General features: G+C 38.6%; 2 pseudogenes; one reads left to right on the top strand and one right to left on the bottom strand.

Annotated features, from left to right (window-relative positions):
• Positions 1-8,104: 8,104 nt before the first annotated feature.
• On the bottom strand, positions 8,105-11,790 carry LOC146138116 (uncharacterized; annotated as a pseudogene).
• A 3,454-nt stretch (positions 11,791-15,244) lies between these two features.
• LOC146138117 (uncharacterized) lies at positions 15,245-15,975 on the top strand (annotated as a pseudogene).
• Positions 15,976-18,086: the final 2,111 nt, after the last annotated feature.

Genomic DNA, 18,086 nt, shown 5'->3' on the forward strand with positions numbered 1-18,086 from the left:
GCCCAGGTTAAATAGAATATTTACCTGTTATTCGTAAGAACTCGCAAATGACATAAATAATGCAAACATATTTTTTTAAATGTCATAACAAATTTGCTTATGCTTAAACGTTTGAACTGAGTGTCACTAAATATAAATTTCAAATCATGTGATGTGAAGTCGGTAAACTATAGCGCACAACACTTTTTTTTTTTTGGCGAACTCTGCTAGTATTAAAAAGTATTACGTGGGTAAACACATTGTAAGAAGTCATTAGGCTTTGGCCTCAATCAAATGGCTTACAAATAAAAATACAATTCTTCGTAAATTTGCGAACTCTAGCTAAATTTCACGCGTAAACAGGCATCAATAAGTTCCTAAACATAATAGTCTTAGTTGGAAACATTAAAACTTAACTTTACTAAGGAAATATACTTAGTTTTATTTTTTTATTTCCCGGCAGGTAAATTAAACTTGTACTATCTTTTACTTACTGCGACAACAAACGCGATATTTTGCAAACTCTGCCTAAATTTGGCATGTTAAACTTAAGTCTTTACTTGGAACGTTGTACACGTTTGTTAGCATAGTTTATAACAGTGGTTCTCAACCGGGGGTCGACAAAAACTTCTAAATATACCTATATTAAATTAACTAACGCTGGGGGCTTGGAATACATGTTTAAACACAATCTTGGTAACATTGTACCATATTGAAAATTGCATTGAGTGTGAAGTAACATTTCCATTCTTCTTTCGTGTTGGTTAGATATCTGGGCAGTGGCTTGTGAGCCACTGCGTGGTAGAGGGTTTTGCGGCCAATATTGCTGCCCAACCACCGGGACAGGAAAAGTTTGGACATTCTTCCACGATGTGGTTTGCCGTTTGTGTGGCTCCGCACTCACATAGTGGGGAAGAGGCAAGGCCCCATTGGAACATAGAGAAGGCAAAACGGCCGACCCCTGTTAATAAGCGGTTGCGTCTCACATTCGCTGTTCTCGACAGCTCTGGGGCGTGGTAGCGAGCCGCGGAGATGGATGCGTGTAGCTTTGTTTTGTTTGTTGACCAATCTTCTTCCCAGGTTTCTTCCTTCCATTTTGACGCAGTTTTTGCCATCAAGGATAGCTTTTTTGAATGACAGTGCTGCGGTTACAAAGGAATGTCGTGACTTCAGTCGCGTGGCCTGCGCTTAGCCTGAGATTTTGCTGTGCAGTAGATGGTCAGGCCACAAGAGTGTCTTGCGCGATTGAGCAAAGGTTGCTCCCTCTCGCCTTATGTTAGTTGGCACAATCCCTGCTAGCACTGGGAGGTTGTTTACTGGGGTCGCTGTTAGACAGCCAGTGATGGTCCGCAAGCAGTTATTTATTGGCACGTCCAGTAGTTTGGTATGTGCACTCCTGGACCATGCGGCCGCTCAGTATTCTGCTGGCGCGTATACAAGCGCGAGTGCAGTAGATCGCAAAACTTTGCTGCTGGAACCCCATGTTGTGCCAGCGAGTCTTCTAATTAGAGCTGCTCGGGATGAGACCTTGTTCCTCAAGCCCTCAAGGTGTTTTCGATACGTGAGGGAACGGTCCAGTTTTACTCCAAGGTAGGTTGGGCACGGGTCAAAGGGAAGGTTGGAGCCGTTACATATGATGCGTATCTCACTGGAGGCTTCCCTGTTGTTTAAGTGGAAGGCGGAGGCGACAGACTTTGTTTCGCTCAGCACCAGTCTCCATTTTTCAAGGTATGTTGAGAGTGTGCCGACATCCTTGATGAGAGTACTTTCGACAGTTTCCCAACTCCGGCTTGACGTAAGTATTGCGATGTCATCTGCGTATGAGTATTTGCGGGCAGTGGTTTGGGGAAGGTCATACATGTATATGTTGAAGAGCATCGGTGCAAGCACAGAATCCTGTGGGACCCCATTTCTTAGCCGCCTTAAACGACTTTGTTGGCCGTCGCTGGTACGGAGAATGAATCTCCTGTTAGATACCAATTCCATGATAAACTGTATCATGCGTTTGTCAGGGACGGTTTTCAGGAGCTTGTAGATTAGGCCCTGGTGCCATATGGTATCATAGGCAGCTGTCAGGTCTAAGAATACAGCGCCTGTTTTGTTGTTGGCTTGGTAACCATCTTCAATATCCTGCGTCAGGAGGGTGACTTGGTCTGTTGTGCACCTACCACGTCTGAAGCCTGCTTGCTCTGGTGGTAATTGGGGATCAACGACAGGTTCTAATCGTGAGTGTATGATTCGCTCAAGGATCTTGAAAGGGATACTTAGCAGGGATATTGGGCGGTAGCTCTTCGCATCGTCGATTGGCTTGTTTGGCTTGGGTATGGCTATCACAAGGGCTCTTCTCCATATCCTTGGAATTTTTAGCCGGTTCATGCACGACGAGAGGAACTTTGCAAGCCAATGGATTGCAGAGTCCCCCATGTGTATGAGGAATTCTGGATGGAGGCGATCGGGGCCAGGTGCTTTGCCGGACTTTAGCTTCCGAAGGGCGTTGCGGACTTCTTCGGGTGTAAACTCGCTAGAGAGGTTTGCGTCTGCAGTCGGTGATCTCCAAAGCTCTGATAGTTTCTTTACCAGACTTGTCTTGGATTGCCGATGGATTTTGGCATTGCGACCATTTTTCACTAGACGCGAAGCTATAGCGTTTGCTGTGACAGGACACTTGCCCGGAGCAGCCTTGCCACGGCCCGTGAGTCGATTAATGGTGAGCCACGCCTTTCGGCTAGAGTGCGTGAAGTCGATGGACTCTACTGTCTCGATCCAGCGAGCTTGGCGCTTTCGGTCTAGGTGGTTTACCAGTTCATCGGCTGCTGATTTGGTTTCTTCCAAATTGCTGGAGCGTTTAAACTGGCTATACAGGTCCTGGTCCCAGCATGGGACATAGTTATTGCGGAATCCCCGCGGGATTGCCTGTTTTGCCGCGCGTGTCAGCATTCCTGCGAAAGCGTAATTAGTTGATGCCCAGTTGGAAAGGGTTTCTGAATCGCGATTGCTGGTCTGGTACCCCCAGTCCGTGTGGTGACAATTGAAGTCACCTACATACAGGCAAGGGGCAGGGGGAGTATGGGCAGCGAATTTATCTCGAGTGCTACAGGTGGCGGCTTGTAGACATTAACGTAAGTGGTTCCTTGTACTTCAACAGCATGCCATTCAATGTCGCTTTCTTTAGGGCATCTTGCTTTGATGGTGTAGTTAAAGCAATTTTTAACAAATGTGGCAATTCCATGTTTCCGGCTAGTGGTATAATCCGCAAGGCGATATTGCTGAATCTTCAGCCTAGCATCTTTGTCGCAGTGGGTTTCTTGGAGTAGAATCAAGACTGCATCATGTTCAAGACTGCACGGCCAGTCTTGTGATTACTTCAAGCTTAGCGTTGGTGAGACCCTCTACATTCAACTGGAGAACCGACATCCTCTCATCTTTGACGATTGTCCGCCCTGAAAAGGGCGCAGTGTGGGATTCGTGGATGTGGTTCGAAGTTGAAGCACTTGACGTTTTTATATCTTCGCATAAGTATCAAGTTTTGTTTCTCAGGGCTGTTTCTCAGATTAGATCTGATAGACTCTGATACTTACGTGGACAAATATAGTGTAAATTGGAAATCAGCATTACAACAGTTTTCCACCAGTGAGGTTTGAACAAACGACCCCTGGTTCACGAGACCAGTTTTCTACCACTGAGCTAAAGCGGCGCAACGTATATTCTGCTCGAATTTCATATTATAATCATCACAGACTGGGCGAACATCTTGCCACACACAAACATCTCACAAACTTTCTCTTTTATTATGTAGATGTCGAAGCAACGCTAAATCGCACCCCAGTATCACATCTTAATTTGCATTTCGTTTTGGCTTCATAGGTCATTGCGATTGGATTTAATCCGGCAAAAATCGATATTATTATGTAAACATGTCGCGATTAGCTTAGATCAGTGGTTCTTAACCGGGTGCCGCGGCACTTTAGGGTGCCATTTTACCGCTCAATGGTGCCGAGAGATATATTTCAAATTCTTTAGGTGTCCAATTTTGCTCTATTGGTAAGCTTCTTGACACATTTTTTGCTTACGATAAAAGTGAAAAAATGAAAATACTTTTTTAACCTTGTTGCACAGTAAATCTCGTTCATTGTAACGTTGCAGTTTACCACTCAACAAAAATACGAGCAAGGGTGCGGCGAACTATTTATATTTTCTGTAGGGGCCCGTAAGCCACAAAATATTGCGAACCACTGCCCTAGATCAGGGTTTCCCAAACTGTGATCCGCGGACCATTGGTGGCCCGCGACGACTGCACAGGAGGTGGTTCGTGGCGATATGACAAGAAATTAAAAAGTTACACATATAGCCTACGTTGTACAGCAGGGCACTACAATACTTGAATTGGTGACAGACAAAATGCTAAATGAAACAACGATAACGAGCGGAGATTAGGCGTTGGCGTCGATATGCACAGACGTGTTTTCAACGCCAGGTTTAATGTTGCCGATGTAACATTGCAGTAATCACGGCTTTAGTTTTGTGATAATCGTTTACTAAGATTTCAAAGGGGTGTGTCAAGACTCCTAGACACCCCTCCACGCTACGCCCCTGAATTCGAGACACTTAGAACCATTAATCGATCGACAAGAATTCCTGTCTGATAATATTATGTAAAGAGAAAGGTTAAAAAGATAGGTTACGAGTACCTTTAGAAGAAAATTTGACGTAGAGTTGCAAGACGTCATAGATGTTTCGAACGTAGTAGATGCAGTAAACTTGCTTTATTGCCAAGGCGTCACTTCTGCAGATAAAAGTTTGCTGTTGGACGTAGCTGCAACAGGCTGCAAAAATTTTAACGGAACAATAATAGGTTTTGCCGTGCTGCAAAACGAGGGAGAAGCGGCTTCGAAAGTTGACTGCGGTTGGTCGTTGTCCATCTGTGGCTCAGCTGAAAGATCAACTGCAGGTTGAGTAACAGAATCAGTATACGAGAATGGCACTGCAATCGGTGAAACAACTTGAACCGATGGCATTGGAACATAATTTTCTGAAAGCTTGTGATTAGAGAATGGAAAAACAGGTTTAGAAAAAGAGCCTATTTTCCTGTGACGTAGCTTAGAAATGGAAAAGTTCGAATTAATTCCCTTTGGTTTCGGAAAAAAATTACCTGCCCTTGTATTACCTATAGCATGGCAGCTATACGCGCTGAAGTTTTGTCGTTGCAAGCTTTAAGTTTGCTTGAAACTTTTGAAAATAAAGTAGATAAGTTATTCTTCGACATAGCGATTTAAAAAAATAACACACCGATAAATGATTTTAAAACAGGTTCAAAAGCGTAGGTTAAAAATAAATGTAATTCAAAACAATAGGTTAATAATAATTATTTAAGAATGTTAGTAGGTTAGAAAAAATCATGCGTGTTCACATCACGTCGGGGTCACCAAATTGTGGGTGCGAACCACAATAAAAGAATATTTATTGCAAACAAACAAACGATTAACAGTACTTACATACGTACAATATTTTACCTCCGTAACGTAGCGATCTGGCTCCAGAATTGAACAGTGAGACTGCTCGTCTTTGGTATAAAATGAAATCTCTTATATACTTTATACCAGATGGCGTTAATTAAATTTCATAACAATGCGGTTCTGCCACGCAACAAAAAACAGGAAATTGTAACCAATTCACGAAGCAAGAGTATAACAATATGTTGACAGTTTGATGAATTAACACTGGCTGGTGTGACGACGTCAGAATCCAACGCAGTGTTTCGATTGAATATGGCCGGGGTTTCAACCCGGTAACAATATGGAGCAGCGCAAGCCGCTACATACGCGACCTAATAAAAAATGGCACGCATGCCCCCCGAAAATAGGAAATTTGTTATTTAGCTTCAGCCAATTGTCAAGAAATACTAAATTTATTATACAGCTAATTGTCATTGTTTATTCACATATAAAACAATCGCGGCAATCACGATATTTTAACACTATACTGTAGTGGAGGCTAACATTCACATAATTATAGTTCGGTGCGAAAAAGCAAAAGTCAGCTCACCGACGGACACCACTAACATGCAGCAGGGTGCGCAGTTCTACTACACAGCTTTAGGCCAATCTATCTTCAAAGTTTGTCTGAAAACAAACGTTTGCAAAGAAGCAGTTTGGTTAATTAAAACTGATTTGCTTGATCCAATAAACAAATGTTTTTCATATGTAAATAAACGTTTATTGTTTGTAAAAAAGTGCTTTTAAGATTAAAAAAATAGTAACGAAACTTTGGCACGGGAAGAAGTCATAAGATAAACATTGGCACTCCGGCATGTTTGAGTTGGACACCCCTGGTTTAATCAAACAAAAAATAAAGAAACGTTTAATCAAGATGGTGTCGATCTACTCGACCTTTTAGGCTTTGAAATTCGGTAATTATTAAGCTACATTACAGTTTAGTTAGTGTACTCACTATACTTCAATTGCATTATCGCTGTGTAACTTGGTGTACCTTTTATATTTTCTGGCAAATTATATAATATTTTTCAACTGTTTTGTTGCTTGTTCCTGATTATCAAAACTGGATTGGGCGGACTGCGTTCTTATAGCTGGCAATTTTCTAGAAGTTTTTCAAATCAATTTTTTGGGGAAGTAAAACACTTCCATTTTTATGGATTTTAACAATCCATTCACCACAATATCTTCGGGACGAAAATTTGTCTCACAGATGCCAAACCTGCAATAAACATTTTACCAAACTAACATGTAGGCCTAGCAACTATTTTTATACACCAACATAACTTATTGTTGTTTATATAACAATGTGTGAAGGTTTTTAACCTTTTTCCCGCCACTCACTTTTTCAGCGTTCTGGAAATTCGAAATTACGTCATAGCAAATCATATGTTGCGTGACAAATCTTCACATTTTTAAGATCTTAAAGGAGCAACATTTGATAATTTTTTAGTCGGGTTAGTTACGGAATAAACAACTATTGTTAAATATATTATTGCACTACTGTTTACGCACAACAATTATTATTTTTTGATTATTTAGCTATCCATTTAATTTCTCTTTAGGTTTATAAAAAATCGGTTTATTGGTCTACGTAAAATGTTTACAGTGAAATCCTATTTATTTCCTGTCATCGAAATACGTTTCAAAGTAATAAAACTGCATGGGCGCCCGCATAAAATTCTATGTTTTCGTTTGCCGAAACTGCCCAAAACTTGAAAAAACTTGAAACCGATTTTTTGTTTTTTTATTTTTTTAAAAACAGAAAATAGTATTGAAAAATCATATGTTTAAAGCGCGACGTACGGCCCGCAGGATGCATGTTTGACACAACTTATTCAGACCGATTATTTCAGTTTTTGAAAAGACCAATTATTTAAATTTTTTGTAAACTTTTTAGCAGTAAATTGTAGTACATGACAATAGTGTTAAAAAACACCACTGCAATTTTTGATGTGTTGATAATATTTCACGGGCTTGCCGCTGTCTCCTACTAACCTTTAACTGAGACGGTTTCATTTGCACAGAACGTGGAAGACAATATTAGATCTTGCCGAAAATGTTAAAAAGGTGTCGCAGACCCACAAAATGCTCTTGAGGTGTTCAAGCTCATTTAGAATAAAATTATACTCATATAACAAGGGGGTAAAATCAGATTTATTTTATGCAATATAATAGCGTTATAATATACAGTACTCACTTTGTCAGACAGAACTTCGCTCCAACAAGAACTCGGGTACAACAGTTATAACGTAACACGTCTAACTTTAAGACTCAGAAAATGGTAAAGTGTGATTGGGGCTGCGTTTTGCGGTACTAAACTATTCGACAGGAAATCAGGAACGAGAGTGGCTCAGCGATTTACAATAAAGAGAAAGGGAGCGGGAGGAGTGAGAGAAGCGAAGCGAGTAAAAAACGCGTGGTTTTCGTAGAAAGAAAAAATACTTCACTTACAGCCTGGTTTGGTATTTTGTAAACTGAGACAAATAGGCCAGAGGCAGGAAGCTTTGCTAACGGCTGCGATTAATTAAATGCAAACAGCTTAAAGCATAAGGCATATGCTTAACCGAAAACTTAACAAATTAAATCTAAACGAAATTAATAATTAGGCTATATTGCTTTGTAGGCTATAAACGCTACAAATCATCCCCCTTGTCCAAAAAAATGTCCGGATGATGTACGTCTGCTTGTTCTTTTGCTTTTTCCTCCTGTCTTTTAAAAGCATTGTTCAAAATGAAGAATTCCTCCAGTTTAGATTCCAGGTTGAAAAAGTGGTGAGGTGAGCTCTTTCCAGTGATGTATTCCACGTTGAGAAAAGCTCGGTGATGATGATCACTCCGATGAGGATGTAGATGTAGGATCAGAGATATGATGACCAGTTGAGACGAAAATCCATTTTCCAGATGTCGAGGTGCCGAGATGAAAATCTCCTCCGAACAGAAGAGTTGAGGTCTCCGATCAATCAACTATCGTGCATGAAGAGTCGAACACCTCCGAGGGTTGATATCAAAATGGGTCTGTAATTAAAAGCTTGAGCGCAGTTATCGGGTTCTAACAAGGCTGTAATGTTATGTCTAAGCTACTATAATCTGTAATTCTGTGACACAACAAACATAAATTCATGCAAACAAAAATTAAACGAAAAGGTAAATAAAAATAAAAATATGGTAGTGAGAGCTGAGGAGCAAGAGGAAAGGAGTTACTGAATCAATCTCGAAACGGGAAGACAAGTGAATGGGACGACCTCGTCTAGTGTGACGCAATGGAACGTCATTGAAAACTGTTTCATTAGTTTAAAAAGATGTGGGAAATATATCAACATCTGTTTCGTCAGGACGAATGCTGGGAGAGTCAGGAAGAGCTACAAAATCTGAAATATCTGGTAGAAAAGCAACCTTAATCCTGTCTATGGAGATGTTGTTACTGCGTCCGCGCATAGCAAGAGTGAAATATTTTGGATGCTTATTTAACACCTTATAAGGACCGTCAAAATGAGGATAAAGACTGCCTTTGTTAGCCTTTACCCTCACAAAAGCATGAGTGCAGGATGGCTGTTACGACTTTAACTAGTAATTCTAGAAAATTACCTAGGCCTTCTGTAAAGTCGCTAGTGAGTCCTTATTTTCGGGCATTAAATAACCTACCAAAGAGAGTTTATATTAAAGACCACAACAAGAAAACCCAATGTACAGATGTATTGGTTGCAAGAGTAGAATATTACGACACCAACAAACAATAATGACACTTAGACACACACGATTACTTACAAACAACCAACAGACAGAGCATAATGACACTTAAAGTTTTACTCGATAATTTCACAAGGCTACACCCAGACGTCTACTGAGCTGTAGGCGGTCAGCCGCTCGTAATATACGCTAAAACAAAACTCCTTTTCACGGGAACCGACGCGCTCCCGGAAACCAGAGGCCCGCCTTACAGGGCGGCCGTTTCGTGGAAAGATAACATTGGGCGGACCTTTTCGTGAGAAGTTAAACCGCGCCGGAAAACAAGCGATAAATGATCGTGAGATTTGCAAAGTTGTTTAGAGACAGGAAAAAACATGTCTAGAGTCCAATTAACGGCGAACACCAGGGCGCACAAAAATATTACGTTAATATACAATTATACATGTCTCGAAATGCGAAAACCTAATTCCTAGCCCTACATTTAAGAACAAAGGCGCAAAATTAATAATGAATGTTAGAATTTACAGTCGGCGTAATTAGCAACCGATGATAATTTTGTAGTGCTAATTAAGCACGTAACAATGACAGCGATGGGTCGAGATGCACCTTGGTATCTTTCTGTTCTCTGCGAAGAATAAAAGATTGAAGCGACATAAATCTTGTCAGTTGCTGCGAATATTCATGTTGAGGCACATTCGGAACGTCAGTTTCGAAAAATTCGCCTGGCAAACGAAGGATTGATCCATAAACTAACCTCAGCAGAACAACAATCAATATCCGGTTTGTAAACAGAACGTAGGCCTAAAAGAACTAAACCTAAGTTTGAATGCCAGTTAAGTGTATCGTCATAAGCCTTCAAAGCGGATTTGAGTGATTTGTGTGTTATTTCGATCGCTCCGTTTGAGGCTGGGTGGTAAGCTGTTGTAGTCTGAAATTTGATTCCTAAATTGTTGCAAAAGTTTGTAAACAGAGCTGAGCAAAACTGCGTGCCGCGATCGGTAGTTAAGCGTGTTGGACAGCCGAAACGCGCAACCCAGTGAAGCAAAAATGCGTCGGTGCACGTAGACGCTGGAATGTCACGCAACGGTATGGCTTCTTGCCAACGCGTGTATCGATCAGTGCATGTTATAAGATATGAGTATCCGTTTGAAAGAAGAAGAGGTTATAACACGTCTAACTTTACGACTCAGAAAATGGTAAAGTGTGATTGGGGCTGGGTTTGCGGTACTAAACTATTCGACAGGAAATCAGGAACGAGAGTGGCTCAGCGATTTACAATAAAGAGAAAGGGAGCGGGAGGAGTGAGAGAAGCAAAGCGAGCAAAAAAACGCGTGGTTTTCGTAGAAAGAAAAAAGACTTCACTTACAGCCTGGTTTGGTATTCGTAGGATATGGTTCAGGATGCTAAAATGGACGCGCGGTTTGTAAACTGAGACAAATAGGCCAGCGGCAGGAAGCTTTTTTTTTTAAGCCTAACGGCTGCGATTAATTAAATGCAAACAGCTTAAAGCATAAGGCATATGCTTAACCGAAAACTTAACAAATTAAATCTAAACGAAATTCATAATTGGGCTATATTGCGTTGTAGGCTATAAACGCTACACTCTCGAGGGCCACATGCTTAACACCCCTGTTTTTCAATTATTTCATAGAATTTTATTCGTTTAAAAATAAGTGTTTTGTTCAGTAGGCCTACGTTTATTAAACGTTTTTAAATGACAAGTACAAACGTCTTCTTGTAAATTTCTAAAATAACGTGTTGTTGTCGTTGTACATAAAACGTTTTTAAAAGTTTGTGTTCGGAACGTTAAAACAACGCTTTTTCAACGCAAAGGTGAAAACCTCTTTATTATCGTTAAGACAACGTGTTTTATAAATGATTTAATAAAAGCGTTTTATTGAGGTCGTTTTTCAGCAACTATTAAACCGTTTTTAGTTCAATATGAAAACCTTTTTAACTGGTTTATAAATATAGGCCTACGTTTTCTATTAGTTTTAAAATTAAAGTTTTAGGGAATTATGGCGTGGAACTTTCAATAAACGTTTTTATATACAAAAATTAAAAACGTTTTTGCTATAAAGTCTCTAGCAACGTTCTATAGTTGTTTCAGGTTAAACGTTTTAAAGATTTGTGTTTGCAACGTTTAATTTACGTCTTTTAAACAGTAAGTAAAAAAAGGTTGTTTTTTAACGATTATTTAACCTTTTTTGAGGCATTATAAAAACATATTTATTTAGGTTTAACATGTCCGTTTTTAACGGTTTTTGAAAAAAACGTCTTTTATAAACCGATTATTATACAACTCGTAGAGGTCTTCTCAGACCACATAATATTTCTAATATTCTTGTAACTCCAAAAACGTTCCAAGACATTTCTAAGACGTCAAATTTAAGTCGAAGACGAGTTTTCCAGATGTACACCAAAATAAAACGTTTTCTAGACAAGACGTGTTCAATGGGAGTTGGCTTGCAAGCTAGAAGTTAGCTTAGTTCGTTAAACTGTGTGTTTATAGAAGTGCAATCATTATTTTGCACGTAAGAAGTGATAACCTTGATATCTGTTAAGATGACAACCTAAGGCAGGGATGTCCAACCTGCGGCTCGCCTGAGATTTTTGTGCGTCCCGCTGGTCATTTTCACTCCAAGAAGTAGTATTTTGAACTTTGAATCTTAGTGTAATTAAAATGTACCAGTCAGCTTTTGAGGGTGCAGTAATAGTATAGTATTTTGGGGGAGGGGAGGGGTGGGTTATCGCTTTGCTGTTTGGCTTTTGTGGATTCCGCATTGCGGTATTTTCTTGCTGCGTACCGGCAAAAAATGTAATTTTCGGCGGTCTCGCCAGGCCGTCCGTGAAATGGGAAAGTACCAAATTTGACAGCTCTGCAGGAGCTGACAGCGAAATGCTGTCATGTAGGTTTCAAACCTAAAGAACACAAAAATGTATGCATGATCGATTGAATAGCGAAGAAAGAAACGGAACAAGCAGACACCCTGCAAATCTTAAACTGTTGGGTTATACAACGGAACCTTTAGAGCAGTGGTTCTCAACCGGGGGCCCGCAAAACGTTTTAGGGGTCCACAAAAAAATTTATAAATATACCATTATTAATTTAATTAACGCTAAGAAATAACTAACGCTTGGTAATGTAGCGTCATAAGTAATAATTAGTGGATAATTTGGAATTTATAGTATTGTGTATTTATCAAATATGTTACGATTTATGATTTGTCACTTTTTCACGCCTTTTACCAAACACTCGCTGTTACACTGAGAACAAAGCCTTCGGCTGTTTCACACATGAATAATGTTATATCGTGACACATATATTTCCGTTATAGATAAAAGTATTTCACCTGTGTGAATGCGTTATTGTTGCAGTTCCCGGCTGCCAAAAAGGTTTCGGGTTATACATCATTTCCGCTTTCTCGTGTCGCCTTCTCTCTTTCATGCAAACTTTCAACTTGTATATGCGAAACTTATATCAATATATATCCAGTCTTTTCTAGTCAATACAGTGAGTGGTTGTGCTTGCCGGCATTAGCCGGTTTGCTCATAATAGCCAACACAAACTGTGTGGAATTGTAATCAGACAACAGCAATACTTATTGAAGCAATAGCGAGGTTGATTGCCGAGGCAAATTAGTTTAATGAGACTTGCAATTAAACACGCATGCTTCAGTAACATGCTTAATCACAATCTTGGTAAGTGATAAAATCACAGTGTAACATGTTGTAAATCGCATCGAGTGTGACAGAACACTTCCATTGTGATGTAACACAATAGATTGTAAAATGGAAGGAAGAGGAATTACAACAGTTCATTTTTCCACTAGATCTAGTGGTTTTTAAAATAATCTAGTGGTCTAGTGGTTTTCTTGAAGAATCTAGTGGTTTTTTATCATCTTGAAATCGAGTAATATATTTTATGTTATTTCCCGCCTACCATTGTTAAAATTAATAGCTGAATGAAAAATTCTCTTTTTAAACCAAATGTGAAAAGCCTGATCATGTTTTGTGATCGTCGATGGCTCGATGCTTGTTAATAACAAGTTGTTATACTGATTACTGTCAGGGTCAGGCAGCTGGCTTTGTCTAGAAATCCCTACATCTGCCGGGCTCCACGTTCTTGGCCTAGGGCAACGGTGTCCAACCTGCGGCCGTGAACACGTATTTTAATTAGCATTTGTAGGCGGCCGTGTCAGTACTGGTATTCGTTAATGGTTGCTAAATGCAGTTTCGAAATTGTTACGACTTTAGAGAGTGCAGATAATTAGATCAATCTGCGCTAAAACAAGTTGATGTCATTGATTGATTGGTTCAAAAAAAATAAGTATAGAAGATGTGTAACAATCTGAATTGTGACGTCACATAAAGATAAACTAGGAATGATGATACATAATTAACGGCCGAGCAGACATGTGTTATGCGAGTTGTGAATGGAATAAGGGCAAAACTATGGGACAGGTTGAGCGGCATATATAGGAAGCCTTGTTTAAACGAATAAGATTGTCGTAATTCTTAAACTGTTATTGAGCAAATGGAAAGAAAATACATTGAGGAGTAAATAGCCAGACAAAAATTCGTATTTCTTTAAAAAAGATAAAATCATAAACAACAGACACACAGTAGTAGGCTCGGTGCCCAAGGTCAACGAACTGGGTACCACCCTGGAACTACATGCGCTCCGTTTTGACGATTAACCGCTCAGCTGCGTCACGTGTCACATTAAAAAACCTAATAAACGAATTTTTTTTTCGCGATTAGACCATAGAGCACTAATACTAGAGGCGACACTCGTAAATATCGGCAGATCGGTCACGCTTGGATGAACCGGGTAAGATTCGACGTTTTCCAATGTCGCTTGATACAGCAGTGGATAAAAAAGGGAACATGACACACTGTTGCATTCCGGGGTATAATTATACAAACCGATCAAAGTTTGTTAGGTCTTTGTTTGCCATAGGAAGACCAGATTTGGCAAAAAATGAAGAGGAAAAAGCGCACAGGACAAGCTTGCGTCATTTTATTTTGCAGTTTAGAGATCCTTGCCAAAATGACAAAATTAAACACATGTTACATAAGGAAACGTAGGTTGCTGTTTTTCTGTATATAAGTGCTCGTTTTAAGAAAATGATAATATATTCAGGGCGGCGATTTGAGAAGCCCATTTTAAAAAAGAGAATATTATTGCACATGCAACAAGAAAACGATTAGCGATTGGGGCACTTCCAACATTGCTCCTGCCTACAAAATCTCATTGCAATAAAGAAAAGGTAAGTTTTATAACGAAATATATTTTGTAAGTGCATCTGAATGTTGTAGTCTATAACTTTTATTTTTTTATTAATCTTAGTCAGCCAGAAAACCACCAACAGACAGACAGGCTCCTTCAGCTAAAATTAGGCACTCCAATTTAAATGACTTAAAATTAGCAAGCAAAAAAATTGGAAAAGCATTTAGAGGTAGGTAAATTTAAACCTCCCAAATATATAAGTTTATTTGCAGTATTATTTTAGGTAAATGGTCTTTTACAACACGACAGGAATGTTTTTTATTGAACGTCATGAAAAAACTTACATTCATCCCAGTGTTAGGTTTGTGAGGTTCACTAAATTTGTAACTGGGCATTACTTCACCGCATACTTAATTTATTTTAATGATTTTGTTTAGTGTCTGTATATCACCATCAATTGAAGTAAATTGGATTGCATATCATGGGTGGAGATTGGTTTCTCCCAAGCTGGACATTAAATATTCCACCCTAAATTCTTTCCTGGGTATACATGACATTTAACAGCGTATTATCTTAAAATAACTAAAGTTTTAAATGACACTTATTTGCAAACAACAATGTTACAACTTGTACAGTTAAGCTTGAAGAAATGAGCATATGCAAAGGTGTAAATCAGGCAACAAAAAATACATCTATACAAGTACTTCAATGGTGGGAAGAAAACCACTTGGCATCAGATATTAGATCTCCAAACTGTGATGTTTACGGTAAAGTATTTGTTGTGTTCTTCTTACTCTGTAAATATTTTTAGCATGTATTTATGTAGTAAAATTCGGGAAAACTGCATTAACGATATGAGGTATGATTCCGAAGGTATGACATCCGAAGGAACATCAGAATTTGTTTTACTATTTGACAAGTGAGTAGCATTTACTTTGTGTAATGGTTTGTGGTTGATCAGTATTATTAAATGTTTTTTTACAGGTGGTTTCAAATAGTGACATGCAATGCGAGGTATCCAATCCGTACAGTTGCAGATTCCAGACTTGTTTGGCTGCAAGACGTTTTTTAAAATATCTATTAGATTGGAAAGTTTGTACTCCACTTAGTTATTGAGTATGATACAGTACTTCTAATAACATTAGGTACTTTTTGTAGGATGAAGTTAATAACAAACATCCTGGGGAACACAAGATAATTTTGGCCAAACCTACTCTTGAGGGTCTCTTTTTTACTACCAAAAATATTATTTTTTTGACAAAAAGGTTGTTATGTAATGGAATGGATTATGTGTGCTTGTGCATGTTGACTCAAGATGTTCTCGAAGCTTTTTTTGGAAATTTGGTAGGTAATTGTGTGTGCAATTAAAATATGTAATAAACGATGCAATTTTTTGTAGAGGGCTTACATGCGACGCAATGCCAACCCTGACATTTCTCAAGTTGGATATGGAGTATCTGCGCTTTCGCAACGCAAGTGTGTTAAAAAAATCAAGGGTGGAAACACTACTTATGGTAAACTCAATGCTTGGACATCAGTATGTGATGAACCTCTTCCCAAGCACCAGAGATTAGAAAATAAATAAAATATTGATCCATTTATTATACTCGAGTTACAAACACGGTAAACTCAATGCTTGGACATCAGTATGTGATGAACCTCTTCCCAAACACCAGAGATTAGAAAATAAATAAAATATTGATCCATTTATTATACTCGAGTTACAAACACATAAAACGTACAATGTTGAAACAAATGCCTTATTTTTTGGGAACTTTAAGGTCCCCTCTTAAGCCACGTGTAAGTTTTGCTGACTGTTTCGTGTACTTAAAATTATGTCCAAGGACTTTAATAAAAAGATGCATTATATATCTTACAACTTCCTCTGTTTATGTTTGACAAGTGTCGAATTTGGTACTTTGTGTTTCAACAAATCGAGCAAAATGGGTCTCTGTTCAGTTGTTTATAAATGTTAAAAAATTAATATCTTTCACTTTATTAGCTATTTCTCTATTGTGCAAGTAGTAGACTCTCAAAAGTAGTCCTAACATTCTGGTAGAAGGGTAGAGTAACATATATCCAGGTTTTTGCATTGACATGGAAAACTCTCCCTGAGGTGCATCTTGGCAAAATCCATTCAGAAGATCAGGGACTGCTTTTCCATATTTAACAAAAGCTTTTCGCATTGAGTATCCACCAACATACTCCAAAATTTCTGAAATAAATTTGTACAATTTTAGCATCTACAGATAATAACACATGTGCAAAAACCATACAACTTTACCTGTTTCACGTGTAGTAACACCTGCCACCGCGTGCTTTGCCTTTTCTTCTTGATTTACAATAATGGCATCGAAGATTTTGATCAAGAACTGAGCTGCAACAACTTGTTGCATTCCTAGAAAGTCGCATGCATTTTTGCAAACATGCGCATATTTTTTGTACAGCAATTCTGGTTTGGGGTTAAGTACAAATTCCCCTATAGTTGATTGGATATACAATCTGCAGATATCAGTATACGTCTGGTACATCTATCATTACATTTTTTGCTTTTTATTTATTAGAGCAAACTTTGAGAAAATTTTAAAACGTCCTATGCAATTACCAGCAAAATCAAATAAAAATCACGTGGCAACGCTTCATCCAAGCGTGACCAATCTGCAGAGGCTGGTCGAATAAAAAGGTGTCGCGATTCTTTATTTGTTTAATTTTTGCAAAACTAAAACTTCATTCCAAAGAATAAAGTTATTTATTACCTTATTGTTTTAAAAAATATATATTTTTGGCTAAACAAGAAAAGTTATGATTGATTTCACGCTTGAGTGAACAATCAGTTACCTCTCTAGTATTAGTGCTCTATGATTAGACTATATTTTTTGCACGAGATCGTTAGAGAACAACAAGTATGGGTAAAAATAAATGTTCTATGACGTCATGTTATTACTTAAATTTCTGACTTCATCTTTAAAAAAATTGTAGCCTATACTGGCGGCCGTAAGATAAATAAAGACTGTCAATGCGGCCGTCAACAGCTAAAAGTTTGGGCACCCCTGGCCTAGGGTATATGTAATGCTGGCGAATTATCCCGCAAAATGAAAACTCACCTTTTAAAAAGTCGGCCTTTAGGGAGGAATTTCTGGCAATATCTGGCTAGGTTATAATTATTTATAGTGAATAGAACTGCCCCCAAGGCCAAAACCCAATCTTGGCTCGTACCCTTTTATTGTACTTTGCAGTTCGATTGATGTCATAGTCGGATACAGCAAACTTTGAGGATGTTGTATAAGTGTTGACAGAACTCCAACACATAACAACAAGTCGGTTGAATAATGGCAATTTGAAAGCGTGACTGAAACCGTACAAGACTGATAGTGATAGATAGATATTCAGAAATATGCTAAGTTTGCGATATAAAATGCACTGCAATGCACTGTACATAGACAGCATTATGCATAAAAAGAAAACTCAAAACCACTGTTATTGCTACATTTTTTAAGTAGTTCCCAAGAAATATTTAACAAAAAGGCAATAAAAGCAGAGCTTTTATTAGGTCAGGGGTTCTTAAACTGGGGTCCATGGACCCCCTGGGGGTCCATGAAGGCCTAATTAAAGAACTAGTGTATACTTAAAGTAATTAATTTTTAAAAGAAAACACTTTAATACAAAATTAAACGGTTTTGCACTGAATGTATAGTT

Source organism: Ascidiella aspersa, chromosome 7, assembly GCF_963924565.1.
Source record: "Ascidiella aspersa chromosome 7, kaAscAspe10.2, whole genome shotgun sequence".
Taxonomy (NCBI): Eukaryota; Metazoa; Chordata; class Ascidiacea; order Phlebobranchia; family Ascidiidae; genus Ascidiella; species Ascidiella aspersa.